This window comes from Dendropsophus ebraccatus, chromosome 2 (genome assembly GCF_027789765.1).
Source record: "Dendropsophus ebraccatus isolate aDenEbr1 chromosome 2, aDenEbr1.pat, whole genome shotgun sequence".
Lineage (NCBI taxonomy): Eukaryota > Metazoa > Chordata > Amphibia > Anura > Hylidae > Dendropsophus > Dendropsophus ebraccatus.
This window is the reverse complement of record NC_091455.1, coordinates 203,771,968-203,783,566: the sequence shown is the minus strand read 5'-3', so window position 1 is coordinate 203,783,566 and position 11,599 is coordinate 203,771,968. Positions and strand designations below refer to the sequence as shown.

General features: G+C 48.1%; 1 long non-coding RNA gene across 1 annotated transcript; it reads right to left on the bottom strand.

Annotated features, from left to right (window-relative positions):
- Nucleotides 1–9,947: 9,947 nt before the first annotated feature.
- Nucleotides 9,948–11,274, bottom strand: LOC138784872 (uncharacterized). Its single transcript, XR_011361968.1, has 2 exons — nucleotides 10,797–11,274; nucleotides 9,948–10,352 (listed from the first exon to the last, which is right to left on the bottom strand). It is a non-coding gene; the product is annotated as an uncharacterized lncRNA (long non-coding RNA).
- Nucleotides 11,275–11,599: the final 325 nt, after the last annotated feature.

Sequence of the window (11,599 nt, the reverse complement as noted above, 5' to 3'; positions counted from 1 at the left end):
GATGGGTTAATGACTCTAGAGGGCGCTGTCATAAATGAGGCACAGCCTGTATTTATTTACATAAGGAATTCTGGGTAGTTTTCAATGCGTTACTATACAATAAAGCTGGTGAATATTGTCAGTGTCTCACTTTATTTTGGGGGAGGTGTGACTCCTCTTTTGCTGGGTGTCACGGCTCCCGCTGCTTGGCCGGAACCTGATGCTCTAGGATTGCTCTGCTGCAGCTCTTCATGTGACAAGCTGTCACCTGTGGGGGGCGCCCTCAGTTACCTGGAGTCAGAGAGCCAGAGGTGATTACTGCCGGTATGAGTATGAAAGGCCGTTCTGCTCCCTATAAGGTTTACAGCTGGAGTCATGGCTACGGCGTCGTCTTGTTTTTGAGTTCTGTTTCCTCTTTCTTCCTGGGGTTGTCCGGTTAGTCCTGTTGCTTACAGTGTATCTACCAAGCTGAGTGCCAGGGTAGTTATGGGTGAGTAGTGCCCAGGTGTGGCAGAATGTCTCCATCCTGTACAGGGGCGCTCTTACCCGTTCCCAGAGTCCTATCAGTCTTATTGCTTCTCTATTCTAGAAGTGTAGGTTGTGTTCCTATAGCTGGGGGTAGATCAGGCTCCTCTTGTCTCCCTAGAGCTGAGGGTAGATCAGGTTCCTCTTCTCTCCCTATTGCTGGGGGCAGATCAGGCTCCTCTTCTCTCCCTATTGCTGGGGGCAGATCAGGCTTCTCTTCTCTCCCTATTGCTGGGGGTAGATCAGGCTCCTTTCCTCTCCCTAGAGCTGGGGGTAGATCAGGTTCATCTTTCCCTAAAGCTGTGGGTAGATCAGGCTCCTCTCCCTAGAGCTGGGGGGTAGATCAGGCTCCTCTCCCTAGAGCTGGGGGGTAGATCAGGCTCCTCTCCCTAGAGCTGGGGGGTAGATCAGGCTCCTCTCCCTAGAGCTGGGGGGTAGATCAGGCTCCTCTCCCTAGAGCTGGGGGGTAGATCAGGCTCCTCTTCTTTCCCTAAAGCTGTGGGTAGATCAGACCTCTATAGCAGGAGCATCTCCATCCCCAGGGTCCTCCTGTCAGTCTTACTGATGGCTGCTTTATACAATAATAATAGGGAGTGTCTCTATAGCATCCACCATGGCTCAGTGATGAGGCGCTGGGCTCTGGGAGTGACTCCGATAACCTCTGTATGTCGTCTGCACAATCTCAGCTTCTCCGGCTTCCTCTTACACTCCAAACACATCCTAATAGGCTGCGCTCTGTGAGAGGTCCAGTGTGAATGGAAACAGTAGAGACCGTGCTCTGGTATAAGTTGGTGCTATACACACAGGGGGAGATTTATCAAACATGGTGTAAAGTGAAACTGGCCCAGTTGCCCCTAGCAACCAATCAGATTCCACCTTTCATTTTCCAAAGAGGCTGTGAGGAATGAAAGGTAGAATCTGATTGGTTGCTAGGGGCGACTGAGCCAGTTTCACTTTAAACCATGTTTGATAAATCTCCCACACAGTGTATGTGAATGTGGAGAAGCTGATAACACCCCCCCCCCCCCCCCCCCCATACAGATCCGGCCTCTGCTCTCACTATTCTCCAATGTGTAGTTTTGCCTTAATGTGATGTGAACAAACCCTTAAACATCCCTAATATTATCCGCTCAGGTATATAGATCTCCTATTACACTAATGAGACCGGCAATGAAGCACTGCAACAAAGGCCAGGACAATGCAGATGTAAAGTTGTAGATTGTTTAGACAAAGCTCTGTGAGATCCAGACTGATATATCAGGGCTCCAGACTAAAAAATTTACCTAGGAGCCATTGGCTCCTAACCTGAAAAATTTAGGCGCCAAATAGAATATTTGGTCGCCAACATTTTAAAACATGTAAAATTAATGTTATGTTAAATGGGACTTACTGTGTGCAGAGGCCACGGCAGCCTCCTCCTCCTTTAGATCCTTTCTTTTCTTAGTTTGAAAACGTTCAACATGGAAACTTGCAACTTGACAACCATATACCCCCCTGCTGCCGGTGTGTTCCCTCAGCCAGCTGCCATCTTACCGGCAATGATCTACTATATATATATATATATATATATATATATATATATATATATATATATATAGCCCCCGGCAGCCGATGACATATAGCCCCTGTGGCAATGTATATGGGAAGTGGTACTGTGCAGTGTATACATACACACACACTGAGGGAAATGGTACTGTGCTGTGTATATACATACAGACACTGAGGGAAGTGGTACTGTGCAGTGTATACATACAGACATTGAGGGAAGTGGTACTGTGCAGTCTATACATACAGACACTGAGGGAAGTGGTACTGTGCAGTCTATACATACAGACACTGAGGGAAGTGGTACTGTGCAGTCTATACATACAGACACTGAGGGAAGTGGTACTGTGCAGTCTATACATACAGACACTGAGGGAAGTGGTACTGTGCAGTCTATACATACAGACACTGAGGGAAGTGGTACTGTGCAGTCTATACATACAGACACTGAGGGAAGTGGTACTGTGCAGTCTATATATACAGACACTGAGGGAAGTGGTACTGTGCAGTCTATACATACCCCCCCCCTCGCACCCCACACGCACTGACTACCGCACCTGGCCGCCATCACAACAGACACACTACCAATCCCCCGCCCAGGCCGCAGTCCCCCCACACACATTACTGTCCGGCCGCCACCCCTGCCGTCCCTCCGGTTGTACTCACCCACAATCTAAGCTTAGTGCCGCTGGGGTGAACTTGAAGAACCGCCGGGTGAGGAGAGGCGGGAGAGAGGCGCTGGAGGAGTGTGGCGCCTCTGCGGCCGTCCGTCCAATGAATGACGGACGTGCTGGATGATGTCACTGGAGAAGTGTGTCCCCAGTGTGCGGGGACACGCTTCGGTGCAGCGTGCGGAAGGCGGTCATTGTCCTTAAAGAGACAGCGCGCCACAGCCGGGGCCAGTCGCAAATGGCGCCCTGGGCGCCATTTGCAAGATGTCAGTCGCATCTGGAGCCCTGTATATTGTAAACTTAGAGTATGGTCTACACTACATACAACTCATCTGAGAGCAGGACTAGCTATGCACAATGTATCAGTCTGGGGTCCAGGCTGTAGAGCTCACAGAGCATTGTCTACACTGGAGACAGCTGAGAGCAGGATTAGCTATGTACAATGTATCAGTCCAGGCTGTAGAGCTCACAGAGCATTGTTTACACTGGAGACAGCTGAGAGCAGGACTAGCTATGTACAATGTATCAGTCTGGAGTCCAGGCTGTATAGCTCACAGAGCATTGTCTACACTGGATACAGCAGAGAGCCGGACTGGCTATATACAATGTATCAGTCTGGGGTCCAGGCTGTAGAGCTCACAGAGCATTGTCTACACTGGATACAGCTGAGAGCAGGACTAGCTATGTACAATGTATCAGTCTGGGGTCCAGGCTGTAGAGCTCACAGAGCATTGTCTACACTGGATACAGCTGAGAGCAGGACTAGCTATGTACAATGTATCAGTCTGGGGTCCAGGCTGTAGAGCTCACAGAGCATTGTCTACACTGGATACAGCTGAGAGCAGGACTGGCTATATACAATGTATCAGTCTGGGGTCCAGGCTGTAGAGCTCACAGAGCATTGTCTACACTGGATACAGCTGAGAGCAGGACTAGCTATGTACAATGTATCAGTCTGGGGTTCAGGCTGTAGAGCTCACAGAGCATTGCCTGTTGGGGAATCTGGCTAGGGGATCCATGCCACAATCCTCTGCATCACAGCACGGATCCTGTGAATAAGAAATAACACTTAGGCCTTGTTCACATGTCTGTAGTGCGGCTGGTAATTGCGGATCACACTATGAATGTGCATTGGTAGTGCTCCACAATTTAGACCTCTAAATAGAAGATAGCGGCCCGGCCTTTTTTTTTTTTTTTGCAGCTTGGATCGCAGCTCGTATCCATGAACGGAGGTGTAAACGGAGCCATTGAAATCTGTTAGTCCTATATTCTGTGCACAATTGCAGACAGAACTGTGGACGGGTTCATAGGCCCTTACTAGAGCTTTTAGCCACTTCTCCCCCCTTCCCTCTCCATAGACTTCTTGTAGCAGCTGTAACTGATCCTTGAGCTGCTCTGTCTGCATCTTAGCAGTTCTTGCAGAGGGAAGGATCAGTTGCACCCTGAGTTTGTTGTAGACGCCAGTGACAATTTAATGGCTGCACACGAGATCTGGGATGTGATGGGACTTTTATTTCTATGATCAGCAAAACATTAAGATCTGGAGGCCGAGGATGATGAAAGCTCAATCTATGTAAATCTGGATTTCTTGATCCTTCCTATACATTAGAAGGAAGTCTGTGGGGCAGGATAGGCGGCTCCTGTGCGGCAGTCAAGTCCTGTGACCACCTCTATGTGTTCTTGGGGTGGTCACGCAGACAGGAAGTCATGTAAATTTTTATTTGTGGGGGGGGGGGGGGGGGGTTAAAGAAATTGCAGGATTATTGTCCAGAATTCAGTCCCAATAACCCACAGGGGATCAGTCCCTCCACACGACCCATAATGCTCCAGGGTGGTGATCATCGTTTTCTCGGTTTATTTAACATTCCAAATATACAGCCCAGACAGCGGGAGAGGTCCCAGCTGTCATCCTCCTCCTCGGGTGACTCCTCGTCCTGGGTGTAGCCAGACCCCTCTTCTGATTCGCTGCTTACAGTGGCAGTGACTGGTGACTCCTCCACAGTCTTCTCCCATCTGGACCCCTAAAAGCAGAGGAGACTTAAGTGTCAGTCTGCTGTACAGTAATAAACATCAATGTATTCCATCCCCTGCGGACCCCCAGTCTCTTTAAAGGGGTTTTCTGCTTTGTAAAGTCTATATTTCTCATAAGGGCTCCTTAGCATAAGCTGATCAGCTGTGATCGGTGAGGAAATCTTGCACTAAGGGTTTAGTTTTCCTGCAGTGCCACCACAGGAGAAATAAAGCGTTGCTTAGTGTTCATTCACATAGGCTGTCTGTATGTAGCCGGACAGGACCGGTCAACCAGAGCAAGTGCTCTACTCCTAGAATCCTAATCAGTGATCTCTCTTTATTATTTCAGAACTACCTACCAGTAAATATAATAAAGTATTTCTAAGATGTGCCTCCCCTTTAAGAACAGGAAGACGTCTCCTTTAATTAGAAGGGAGGAAAGTGCGGAAGACGAGGTCTCTGCTGATCGCTGCTCCTTTGAGGATGTTGTCTATGTAGCGTAACCACTGACCTAATTGCCCCCCCATTACCTAACGGATGGTTTAGGTTCCAGCAGAGATGGCGTCAAATTCCGATACTAACACCCATCAGCCTCCAGTCCTGACTTCATCATCACCTTCAGTGTCATAATATATCAGCTTCTGCAGCTGATTTGCTTCTGATCCAGAGCACCAAATCTCCCGCAGTCATGATAAAGTTTAGCTCCTGCAGCCACCACTAGGGGGCACTGTTATCACTAGGTTCTGTGTATAGACAGCACTGATCCCCTAGTGGTGGCTGCAGAATGTCATCATTTATGTCTATATCTCTGCAGAGGGTTTGGTGCTTTGTATCCCCAAACGGAGAAAATACAACATTAGGAAAAGTGAGATAATACTGAGCACAGCACCTCCTGCGTGACATTGTGACAGGAGAAGATGTACTGCACGGGAGCCTGACTGGTCAAGAAGCCGGAACACGTCCTGACAACCTGTAAGACAGGAACAGAGGGGATCTAGGGTTATATCTGATGGTGTGTGATGTATAACATGTATATAGTGATAGGGAGCATGCTGGTATAACCTGGGTATGTCCTGTATATAATATATATATACAGCTGATATAACCTGGGTATCTGCTGTATATAATATATATGTACAGCCGGTATAACCTGGGTATCTACTGTATATAATGATATATGTACAGCTGGTATATCTTGCATATAATTACATATGTACAGCTGGTATAACCTGGGTATATCCTGCATATAATTATATATGTACAGCTGGCATAACCTGGGGATCTCCCGTATATAATATATATGTACAGCTGGTATAACCTGGGTATCTCCTGTATATAGTTATATATGTACAGCTGGTATAACCCGGGTATCTCCTGTATATAATGATATATGCACAACTGGTATAACCTGGGTATCTCCTGTATATAGTTATATATTTACAGCTGGTATAACCTGGGGATCTCCTGTATATGGTTATATATGTACAGCTGGTAAAAGTTATACATCTTCTGTGTATAGTGATATGGATGGTGCTGGTATAACCCGGGCACTTTGTAATGTACAGTAAGATGTATGATCAGTATTATACATACCGTGTTGTTGCCGCTTTCCAGACTTGTCTCGGTCAGAGGTTTCTTCCAGGCTGTTGTGGTCAGGATGAATTGATACTTGGGGGGTCTATACAGCCAGGGGAAGAGACGTCGGAGGGGGGGACTGGGGCGGCGAAAATATGACGAATATTTAAAGAACATTCCCTTGTTCTGCCAGGAGATAAAATGGTGAAAGCAATGAATGATGTGAAGTAAAAGGATTATCTCTGTTACTCTATTATAATGTTGGGGTTACTGTCCCTTTAAAACTTCATCGTTCTCTTGTACAATATTGATATTCTGTAATACGGGGGATTAGCACTAAGTCACCCGGCTCCGTATCCGCTACAAGGAATAGGAAGAGATCCGGGATAATTTGCAGTGTGAACCCCCACCCGAAAATACCGCAACATACACGCCTGTACATGTGACACATATATGACACATATAACCCATCTTATTACACCGCCTCTTTGTTACCTCAGGATTTTTTGCTGGAACATCCAGGAATTTGAAGTCAAAGTTAGCGTTGAGCCTGTTCCTACAGGAGTCTACTGCGTTAGTGATGGGGTCCTCCGGGGGGGTGCGGGAGCCCAGGGCGGAGCACCCCAGGAGTACGATCACCCTGATCCAGAGCTGCATCCTCCACACTGCAGCGGACGGACTGTGCAGCCTCCCAGGCGCAGGGCGCTGAGTGGCCAAGGACGCGGCGGGCGTTACTGTTTGCTTTGTGGTTTGATGGATCCTGGCCCGAAAGCCAAATAGTGGAAAATCAGCAGCGGACGCTATAATACCGGCGATGACAAGGGATCCGTCCGGATTAATCCTAAGAGGTTACATTATGACACCGGAGCTTCCTCTCATAAAGCCGCACAACCCGTCACTTGTTACATTGTATCTTCTGTTATAGCGGTCAGATTTAAAGGGGAAGTGTCACCTGTTCCCCTTTAAATCTGACCAGCTGATCATGGAGAATTCCGCTTGGGTAGGATGAAGGATGCGAACTGCATTTACTGTGTTCTCTTTCTATTCATTGACAGCAAGCACAGGCTCCTTGTAATAGGTAAAAGGGTTCAAAGGCAACTCCAGCCATTGTTCTTTTTCTTTCAAATCAACTGGTGTCAGCAAGTTATATAGATGTGTAATTTACTTCTAGTTCAAAATCTCCAGTCTTCCAGTACTTATCAGCTGCTGTATGTTCTGCGGAAAGTGCCGTATTCTGACACAGTGCTCTCTGCTGCCACCTCTGTCCATGTCTGTGCAGAGCAGGACAGTTTTTTTATGAGGATTTTCTACTGCTCCGCACAGTTCCTGACATGGACAGAGGCGGCAGCAGAGAGCACTGTGTCAGACTGGATAGAATACATCCCCTCCTGCAGGACATACAGCAGCTGATAAGTACTAGAACACTGGATATTTTTTAAATAGAAGTAAATTACAAATCTATATAACTTTCTGACACCAGTTGATTTAAAAGTTTCCGTTTAAGTGTGTATGTGATTTCTAGCATGTAATTCTGCTGCCACCTGCTTGTGGTTGGTCTGTCTCAGGTTATCCCCGGGTCAGCCTATCACAGCTTACCAATTCAGCTGTTTGTAACTCTTTTCTTCCCTGTCCTTTCAGGGCTCTGACCAACCTCTCCCCATCTTGCCAGTTTTATCAGCAACCAAGTTACCTCAGGTGACCTCCACCAATCAGATTGTTTCCCTGTAGTACTGAGGTCATTCGGGCCTAGTGTGCTTCAGGTTTCCAGATTTCCTGCTGTCATTGTCGAGTTGTCTCCAGAGCCAGCTGGATGTTTTTGAGGGGCCTGGCCTCGGGCCAGTCCTTGTTCCTGAGCTGCTGAGTTCTTGATTCCGTGTGTTCCTGACCCTGCAGTGCTGAGCTCAGCAGAGGGGATCGTGCTGTCCACGCTGACAGGGTCATCGTTCTAAAGTCAAATCTTTAGTCAAAGTCCTGTGGTCACAGAGGTACCACAAAAGTCTAGTCAGGGATTGGAGAAGCTGCGCTTTCTTGCCGATGTGCCTCTCTGCTTTTGTTGAGTCGTATTGGCGAAGGGTTGAAGGTTGGCTCTTCTTAGTGACCCACTCGTACCAAGTAGGGATGGTCCGAACCTGCCGAGGTTCGGGTTCGTATGAACCCGAACGCTCGGCAGCAGATTCCAGCTGTCTACCAGCTCTGTGGAGCGGGCGGATACAGCGGGAGTAACGCCTGGAAAACAGGGATACAGCCTATGGCTATGGCTGTATCCCAGTTTTCCGGGCGGTCCTCCCGCTGGATCCGCCCGCTCCACGGAGCGGGCAGACAGCGGGAACCATTACCGAGGGTTCGGGTTCGTACGAACCCGATCCGAACTCGGTTCGGACCATCCCTAGTACCAAGTACTACTGGGTGTTCTGCTCCGTGTACTTATCACAGCACGTGTCAATACTGGTTCTGTGTCTCTCTATCATAGTCTTAAGGCCCTATTACACAAAACTATTATCGGCCGTTACAGCCAATATTCATCTTTTGTAATAGAAGACAATTCTTCGGACCTCTAGGTGGTAATTTGTGACGCCAGTGCCTGGTGGGCACACAGGTGTGATGGCACGCCTGCTTTTATTTTACAAGGCCAGTAGTATCCTTTTCCCCTGTGGTCAGTTTCCTGCTGGGTTGCTACTGGGTCCCTTGGGTTGGAGTGATCACGGATGGCCAGGGTGGTGTAGTGACCCTCCCAGATGATAGGACCCGCCACCCACAGAAAGGGGAGAATGTCCCAAGGTTGTGGTATGTGCTGTGTCGGTGGTGGCGAATAATCACAGAGTCTTTGGATATAGAGTCGGTTTACTACTTGTAAATGTGCAGCAGGTAATACAGGTTCAACAGAATGAGGTTCCTTTAGATAAAGTCTCTGAGACACACTTGACAAAGTTCCCAATAAACACTTGACAATAGGACGACCAGATCTGTAGTAGAAGTACAGTGTAGGATATAGTCGTGTTGGTTGAGTTGTGCTGAGTGATACAAGAAACAGAGTAGCAAAGAGGAGGATGCCGTGAGAGTCTCAACCTATGTAGTACTGTGCTCTGCCGGGATGTTGGAGGATAAGGTAGAATACTTAGAAGAATAAGAAGAACACCTGTGCCCGTGTATTGACCGTTGACTTCAGTCTTTACACCACCTTATGCCCACTAGACTCGGCTGAACCTTCCTAATGGGTGACACAGGCCCCAGACCTTACCTGGGATGAGCGGAATGCTGAGGGTTCCCTGCTGACACCCTCGCTGCGAGACAGAGTTCATAGGCTACTGCAACTTTGCTCTGTCCAGATCAGTTCCAAGCTCTTTGGCTCTGTAGTGGATACTGTCCTGCTCTGTGACTTCTCCTTGTCCTCCGCGTGGGTTGAGGTTGTCTCTGGCTAGTCCTCTCTTAAGAGGAGTTGAACAGTGCATAGTGCTTTGGAGTGTTACTAATAAAGAAGTTGTGAGAGATGTGCTGTCTTGTGTCCTTCCCATGCGGGGTACTGACTAAGACTGACCTGGGGTACGGGGACCCGGCAGAGGGCCAGGACCCAGATAGGACCACCATGTTGAGCTATCTGGCTCGTGTCCTTCCTCCACAAAGATCAGCAGACAGTATGACACATGAGGTTGCATCAGTAGATTTATTGTATAATATTGTACAGAGATCATGTGATCAGATCAAGTTATGGCAGCCATGCAGGATAGTGGGGCCCCTAGTGGGCTGGTAATGAGTTGGGGAGGGTCTGGGGCAAAATCTGGACCCTTAAACTGCACCTTTAGGAAAGACCCAGAAATGCCCTGAGAACAGATGGTCCAGTCTGAGGATGGGGACAGGTGGGCAGTATACTGCATTGGTGCAAGGGCCCCCGGGGGTCCTAGAAGTCTTCATGGGGGATCATTAACCAACAAGGTCGAAGATGCAGCGCAGACAGCTGGCCACATGATGCTTAGGCGGTTTCAAAAAAATGTCTTTGTTGATGGCTGTGATGGTCGTGTTCCCCTTGGCAGGCGGTTCTTTATCTGTGACCTGAGATAAAACAAGATCCATTATTCTATATGTAACACTGGATCCACTGGAGTGCCGCCATATAACACCCACATAGCTATACAACCATCACATACAACCCGGACAAAGCATGCTCCAGAGCTGCACTCACTGTTCTGCAGGCCAGTAGTAGGAGCAGTCCTATAATATGAGGCCATCAGTGTTCTCTACACCAGATGACTGTACACTTGTTGTGACACAGAGGGTGAGCTCTGTGCAGACTCTTAACCAGCAGGGGTGGAGGCAGCGCTTACATAATTGTAGTCATATTGTAGCCATATGACTGGCCCAGGTGAGCACAGGGGGCGCTGTCGTTACATGTACACAGCTACTCTGCAGCTATGGAGATGGTGATTGGGGGGGGGGCTCACAATAGCCTGTACCCCAGGTCCCCCCTGAACACAGAATCAGAGTAAAACATATTACCAGTTTGTTGTCCTTGCTGATGGGAGTATAACCCTCATCAGGAGACTCCACGGCTGCTGGAACAGGGATGGACAATGTAACGCTCAGCTGAAGACACATAATGTAGATGACGAGGAGACCCATCTGTACCCTGTGTATTTCACTCTGCTGTGTCGGCTCCGCTGTTTTGGCTCCGCTGTGTCGGCTCCGCTGTTTTGGCTCCGCTGTTTTGGCTCCGCTGTGTCGGCTCCGCTGTTTTGGCTCCGCTGTTTTGGCTCCCCTGTTTTGGCTCTGCTGTGTAGGCTCTGCTGTGTAGGCTCCACTGTGTCGGCTCTGCTGTGTTAGTTCTGCTATGTCGGCTCTGCTATGTCGCCTGCCAGACTCTCTGCACTGAGGGAATGGTTAATTCTGTATTTCAGCTGCGCAGTCCTCCCGGAATCACCTTGTATTTATTTTTGGTATTAACACGGTCGGATTACACGCTCCGCATATACGACATTTAAAGGATCAGTTCATTTAAACATCTAAAGACCTGGCGATATATATATATATATATATATATATATATATATATAATATATGGATGGCGCCTCTTACCCTGCCGCTCCTATAACTGCACTGGGGGCTGATTTTGTAGTCTGAAACTTTTGCTAAACTTACAATTTACTATTGATTCTATAGGAAGGGATGGAAATCAACTGTTTATAACCTTCGACGAATCAGAGTTGGGACCTGCAGAACTTGGGAAGGTAGTCACAGCCCCGCCCCCTGTATGACATCACTGATAATGATATGAGACGCACACACCTTATACTACAGGAACA